General features: G+C 32.0%; 1 protein-coding gene across 1 annotated transcript in view; it reads right to left on the bottom strand.

The window, feature by feature from the left end:
* Window positions 1-1,553: 1,553 nt before the first annotated feature.
* LOC106476125 (SNF-related serine/threonine-protein kinase-like) overlaps window positions 1,554-7,978 on the bottom strand; it is a gene marked incomplete at its 5' end in the record, with an annotated part of 19,444 nt that continues 13,019 nt past the window's right edge. The window contains one exon of the mRNA XM_013936796.2: window positions 1,554-5,150. The remainder of the gene's footprint in view (window positions 5,151-7,978) is intronic.

A 7,978-nucleotide genomic window follows, 5' to 3' on the forward strand; every position in this document is an offset into this window, starting at 1 on the left:
TCTAGTTCTAATAGTTGTACGTATTTTGGTTATGTGTCAAGAATGCACGTGGTATAATTGTTTCTTAAATACAGACGTTCGATTGATCAGTGAGCAAATGATAATGTGTGGGTCAAGGTGTAATACATCTTCCTTACATAACAGGAGAATGCTCGTCTTATGGGGTTAAATATTATACCTATACAAAAAGGGCTGTTTGCCAACTATATGAACGAGTTAACAGTTGAGCACTAGGTAAAATCTCCATGGATTGCACTGAAAGATGCTCATCCCTCACGTGGAGAGCGTCTGCCTAACAAGATGTAGAAGAGAGAGTTCCTTTTAATTACGTTACCACTGGTCTTCCCATATTTTGCTTTTCCAAGATACACCATATGGTACTTTGTTTTCCACCAGTCTCATTCCTACTAAATGTCGATAAAGACCTTACGTGGTTGTCACACTTGTTTTACTAGTGCAGGCGAGGTCGAAACCCTGTCAGCAGAGTTGTGCCACATGTGTTAATGGGGCTTCTCCTGCGAGCATGTTATTTTTCATCGTTCACCTTTACCCCTACATGACCCGACACGCAGTTGCTTTCTTTCTGCCATCTATCTGGGAACCAATCACTCTCCTGAACTTGAATGAATATTTTAATATGTATGTATATATAAAAACGACGAAATTGCAATGCCTTGAGGTGATTAATTCAAATAATTATTTTGTTTCTGATATTCGCGCAAAAGCTGGATGGAGGACAGCTAGTTAACATCACTTACTGCCAAATGTAACCGAATAGTTGTATTTGATCATTGCTATTATAATACACTCACTGCTCCAAAGTTTAAAATGATTCATTTATTATTTTCTAAACCTTTGCTATTGACATTTTAGGTGTATGATTCATATTAACCAATTTCAAAGAACACAACTTAAATAACCTCAATGATACTGACACAAGGTAAGCCTACAAAAACTTATTACATATCATTAATAATTATTTTCCTAAAACCGTTTTTGAACTAGTTGCCAGTTAATAGACGTCTTTATCATCCATAAGTGTGTGTGTGCAGTTTATTGCAACTGACTGATGTAATTCTATATCAAATTTTTATAAACCATAAAATCACACTTTGGCTTTGATTTAGTTGTTGTTAAGCACAAAACTACACTTTGTCCAACACGGGTATCAAAACCCAGTTTTTAGCGTCGTAAGACTGCGTCACTGGAGGGGGAGGACATGCTTTTTACAACTTATGGAATAACAATGGTTTGGTTTCAGACATACCTTTGAGGTTTTTTTCATATTGTTAATCTTTTTAAGTCTACTCAACGGACCGATGGGCATCAAGATATTATCTTAACAGTAAAATATAGTTTGTTGTTTTCAGCAGAACACATGGTAAATAATCAATAAAATATAGGAATGGTAATTTGTAATCAGAAAAACTGTTAATTGTACTTACAAGAAAACATGAAAGTATGAAGTTTAATTACTAAAACACAAAGTGAATTGTACTTAGTCCAAAGATGTAAAAGATACATAGCATAAAAAATAAAATAAAAATCAACAGTGATATTGCAATCATTTTCTTTATTTGGTTTTGTATTACATTTTGTTTGATATGTGAATACATTTTCACTTGGATTCAGGTTATTCATGTTTTCTCTTTTTTACATAATATATAAACTTTACAAGATATTCAAACTAAATTAGAAAACATTTTCCAGAACACTACAACACAAATTAGGTTTTCACTCACCTACTACATCCATGATAGTACTTAATTCTAGGCTACATCACTCTTAACAATTACTGTAGCATTCAATGAAACACATCTTTAAATACCTTCTGTTAACAAGAAAATTTTATGTAACAAACTTTTACTGATGATTAATATATATATGTAACGTTCAAAACATTATTTTTCATAAATTTAATTTTTTCCAAGATACCTTATCTCATAATTGAAACAGTTTTCAAAAATAAATATTAGTATGGCAAGAATCACCTAACTACTGATTTTTTTATATCACAGTAGCTGTATGAAATATTTCTATGGCTTGTAAAGAATTTTGCATAAAACATTTATCAAAATATCAGTTATTAAAAAAACATTCATAAAATATTCACTAACAATTATTAAAACTTTGAAGCAACTAAAACACTAATTCCTAAAAACATTTGATCATCATACTAATGAGAAGAACAATTGGGAAAACTGGTCATCACACTGGAAATTTCAAAGGTAAGTATTATCAAGTTTTTTGTTACATGTTTTTAATGTCGATGGAAGGACTTAAAAATTGAGCTTGAGAAGTGACTTTAAAAAGAATTAAATAAAAACAACAAATATAATAAGTTTAAGATAAGCATGGGTTGACATCAGGATTGATAAAAAGACAACCAGATACACTATGCTTTAATATTTCAACGTGATTATTGGTAATTTGTTAGAATTTTCATCAGTCAATTTATTCACACACATAAATAAACAATTAAAAGTTCTAATGTTGTATTTTATTCTGTACATGGTGACCAAGCAACAGAAAACTTCACCATATTTATTTTGATTCTGTTACATCAGATTCCCAACACTGGGCAATGCAGACCCTTTCAGTGTGGACAAAGTACTCATGACCATTGACTTAATTATTTCAAAGTTTTTAACTTCATGCAAAAAACAACATTCCATCTCTTGAGCACTGACTTACAACATCACCAGTTTCCTTTGCACAGCTAATTAGGATAGCAACTTCCACACATGTTGGAATCAACATTGTACAAGTCAGGTGAAAACCCTACACTCTATACTTTAAATTATACACAAAAATTACTGTGTTCTCAAGTACCTTTCCAAAACTCTTTTCAGAAACCACACGTAAGAACCACTGTATTAGACTACTTCATAAGAACCACTGTATTAGACTACTTCATAAGAACCACTGTATTAGACTACTTCGTAAGTTTTGAACAGATATATGTTAGATGTCATATCCAGCTTTAAAAGAATCTTCTTTTACTGAATATGCAAGGGATCACTCTAATGGAGAAGTAATATTGACTATAATTCCAAATTTACTATATGTATCTTCAAGATATATAACAAGCTTTCAGCAAACAAAACAAGTCTATTGTACACAAAAAATCAAATGTATTACAAAAGGATTTGTACTAATATGTCTGTGAATCAACAAAGTCAGTCTGATGAAAACTCTTGAGTGCAAGGTGATGTTCGTGTAAAGAATAAAAATACGTTTCTCCATCATACTATTTGTATATTGCACTTGTATGACCTCTAGAACCTTTGAAATGTTGTGTATTGTATTTGTATGACCTCTAGAACCTTCCAAGTGTTGTATATTGTATTTGTATGACCTCTAGAACATTCTAAATGTTGTGTATTGTTTTTGTATGACCTCTAGAACCTTCTAAATGTCATGTATTGTATTTGTATGACCTCTAGAACCTTCCAAGTGTTGTATATTGTATTTGTATGACCTCTAGAACCTTCCAAGTGTTGTATATTGTATTTGTATGACCTCTAAAACCTTCTAAATATCGTGCATTGTATTTGTATGACCTCTAGAACCTTCTAAATGTCGTGTATTGTATTTGTATGACCTCTAGAACCTTCTAACTGTCGTGTATTGTATTTGTATGACCTCTAGAACCTTCTAAATGTCATGTATTGTATTTGTATGACCTCTAGAACCTTCTAAATGTCATGTATTGTATTTGTATGACCTCTAGAATCTTCTAAATGTTGTGTATTGTATTTGTATGACCTCTAGAACCTTCTAAATGTCATGTATTGTATTTGTATGACCTCTAGAACCTTCTAAATGTTGTGTATTGTATTTGTATGACCTCTAGAACCTTCTAAATGTCATGTATTGTATTTGTATGACCTCTAGAACCCTCTAAATGCATGTACAAAGTTTATTTCATATCCCTGTTTACAGTATCTGGTATTTTCTCCGCTCTAACATGAACTGTTGTGAAATTAGCATTGTAGGGTAAAATGAAACATTGCTAACTGATTAAATCCATAATACCATGTTGAATTGTACTATGTACAAGGTCATAGCATGAGCACTTTGACCCCACCTGGAGTCACAGGATTAATGGGAAAAGAGATTTTTGGACCTTTCTATAGCTTCAAATAAATAGTAACAAATTAAAATGATAAATAATCACTGATTTATTACATCAATTACAATTTGCATTTCATTCCAAAGGATGGCAGAAACTTGTTTTAACCACTTTATGTATTCATATTAACTTTGAAAACTGTATATAGAAGCCTTTGTCATCAGGACTGTATGCCCTTTCTATTCATACTAACATTGTGATCAGTTACTACCTTTCGACGTGTCGAATTATCCAAGCATCAGTGTAGAAAGTCAAAATTACAGTATTAACTAACTGCTTGTATGTATAAGCTATCTGCTATAATTAGTTTCTTCATATACATGTACAAAATACTTTCATGCAAGCTGGACAATGTATTAAAATACACAACATACTTCCACTGTTGACACACAACTTTATGTAATGCATAACATCTTTTAAAGTACATATCAGTTTACTTTTATCAAAGCTTTTCATTTTTTCTATTGTTATTGTACACTGTTGACACACAAATTTCAATACTTTTTACATATTTATATTATTATTTACATCAATTAAAATATTTTTTTACAAAAACAAGATACTGATTGAATTCAGTATTGAAAACAACTGTATACTGGCTCAAACAAATTAGTGTACTATCTTTAATATAACAGTTTCATTATCAAAACATTTAATCCTAGGTACAGTGCTACTAGAAAATTTATCAGGTACAACTATTAGAACTAGATACTGTGAAACTAGAAGACTGATTACGTACAACTATTAGAACTAGACACATTGGAACTAGAAGACTGATTACGTACAACTATTAGAACTAGATACTGTGAAACTAGAAGACTGATTATGTACAACTATTAGAACTAGACACATTGGAACTAGAAGACTGATTACGTACAACTATTAGAACTAGATACAATGGAACTAAAAGACGGATTACGTACAACTATTAGAACTAGATACTGTGAAACTAGAAGACTGATTACGTACAACTATTAGAACTAGATACAATGGAACTAAAAGACTGATCATGTACCTCCAAGCCAATCAGAACATAGAAGTCCTGTACCTCCAAGCCAATCAGAATTTTAACTTCATTGGTGGTAAGCAGAAGTTTAGGCTTTTAAGATAATACAAAACTTAATAAGTTATCTCCCCCTGATAATTCTGTATCGCGCAAACCAACTGATTTTTAACCACAGCAATGCTGAACTCACTGAAACCAACAATCAGAATTGGATCTCATTTTCTTCACAATAGGAAAACAGAAACCACAGTTTCCAAATTGTGCACACAGTAAGTATTCACACTAGTATCGATCTATAGCATCAGTTAGTTAGCCGTCATGTACTTCCATATAATGAAATGATTGGTTAAAGATGGTTGACTGTTATATAATTATGTATCGATCTGTAACATCAGTTAGTTAGCCGTCATGTACTTCCATATAATGAAATGATTGGTTAAAAATAGTTGACTGTTATATAATTATTTATCGATCTATAGCATCAGTTAATTAGAATTAAGTGCTATTACACAGCTACTATCATTATGTAAAGAGATTAAAAATGTGTGTTTATTCTATATAATTATTATTAACACCGGTCCCACAAGCCAGCCCCTCATCTTGATGTAGATCTGAAAAATTGAATAATTCCGGAAAGGATTGGGTTGTTTTGTTTAGACAAAAAAAAGAAGACCTTTGACACTTTTCGAGGTCTATATAGTGACATGTACTAGACCCTTGACCATGAGAGCCAACATGGAGAAGTTAACTTGTAAATGAAACTAAAACTATGCAGCAATGAAGCATGCTTGATATGTTCTAGATGTAGTTGTGAATGTTATGGTTTAAAAGTAGCGATTAAGCAAAATCGAATTTCCCTCTTAAAATATTAAATTTACTTTTCCTTGTTGCAAATAAAGTTATATTTTACCTTTACAGCGGACTGTCTACTGACAAGGGTTAAATATTAAGCAAATTTAAATAAAATCGAATAGATCAAGCCCATCAAAGTATGGCTTGGGTAAGTGTGACGTAGCCGTTCATTCAATTGACTTCCATATAATCAAATGATTGGTGGACAAAACCCCCATATGAAAGAGAGCTTGCTTGTATCAGAAGCTACAACTTATGGAAGTCGATTCAGCAAACTAATGTGTATTTTATAGTAATAATACTTGTTTAAATATGTTCTAATTATTGGTTATTTTTAATGATTAAACGGGTTACAATTAAGCGACTTTTGAAAATTGTTTTAAATGAGTGAATCCTGTGTAGCATTAATTTACACACAAAAGTTTATTTATTTATTATTATGCACAAAGCTACACAATGGGCTATCCACGTTATGGCCACCACGAGGGTTGAAATCCGTTTTTTAGTGTTGTGAGCCCTAAGACTTTCCGCTGAGCTGGGGGGGGGGATAAAAAGGACTTTGTGAAAATAAACATTAAAATAGTTTTGTTCATTACTCATACAAGCCGCCTTTTATCCACGTGATGTTAGGTTATAGATGTTTGTTTTCAGCTTCTATTATCATGTATACTTTTTGCAAGATAAGCGTGCAAATATCTAAATGGAGTTTAAATGATCAAGCAAATGTTGCGTTTAATATTATTGACCTCGTTGCTGTGGTAATTAAATGGGAAATGATAATACTTCTGCGTAGTACATACCGACTTGAATATATTTATCTTGATTTAAATGGAGATAACTTCCTTCCAAACATTGCAGGAACATAAACATTTCTACACACACAACATCTGCCTGAATAAACCAAACTATCTTCCAATTCTACATGAAGTACGCTGGACCATGCAATCAAGTCTGTATATAACTTGTATTACGTGATGGGTGGGTGTTTTCTTATAGCAAAGCCACATCGGGATATATACATGCGTCCACCGAGGGGAATCGAACCCCTGATTTTAGTGTTGTAAATCCGAAGACTTACCCCTGTCCCTCCGGGAGACTAGTTCAAAACATTTGCCTCGCACTTTTAATTGGGAGGACTTTCCTTCCATAGCAAATATGGCACACCATAGAAGTCCTGTACCTCCAAGCCAATCAGAACATAGAAGTGGTTGACTGTTATATAATTATATCTTTAACCAATCATTTGATTATATGGAAGTACATGACGGCTAACTAACTGATGTTACAGTTAGATACATAATTATATAACAGTCAACCATCTTTAACCAATCATTTCATTATATGGAAGTACATGACGACTAACTAACCGATGTTACAGATAGATACATAATTATATAACAGTCAACCATCTTTAACCAATCATTTAATTATATGGAAGTACATCACGGCTAACTAACTAATGTTACAGATAGATATATAATTATATAACAGTCAACCATCTTTAACTAATCAATTGATTATATGGAAGTACATCACGGCTAACTAATTGATGTTACAGATAGATACATAATTATATAACAGTCAACCATCTTTAACCAATCATTTCATTATATGGAAGTACATCACGGCTAACTAACTGATGCTACAGATAGATACATAATTATATAACAGTCAACCATCTTTAACCAATCAATTGATTATATGGAAGTACATTACGGCTAAATAACTGATGTTACAGATAGATACATTATTATATAACAGTCAACCATCATTAACCAATCAATTGATTATATGGAAGTACATGACGGCTAACTAACTGATGTTACAGATAGATACATAATTATATAACAGTCAACCATCTTTAACCAATCATTTCACTATATGGAAGTACATCACGGCTAACTAACTGATGTTACAGATAGATACATCATTATATAACAGTCAACCATCTTTAACCAATCAATTGATTATATGGAAGTACATGA

Source organism: Limulus polyphemus, unplaced genomic scaffold (genome assembly GCF_000517525.1).
Source record: "Limulus polyphemus unplaced genomic scaffold, Limulus_polyphemus-2.1.2 Scaffold9868, whole genome shotgun sequence".
Taxonomy (NCBI): Eukaryota; Metazoa; Arthropoda; class Merostomata; order Xiphosura; family Limulidae; genus Limulus; species Limulus polyphemus.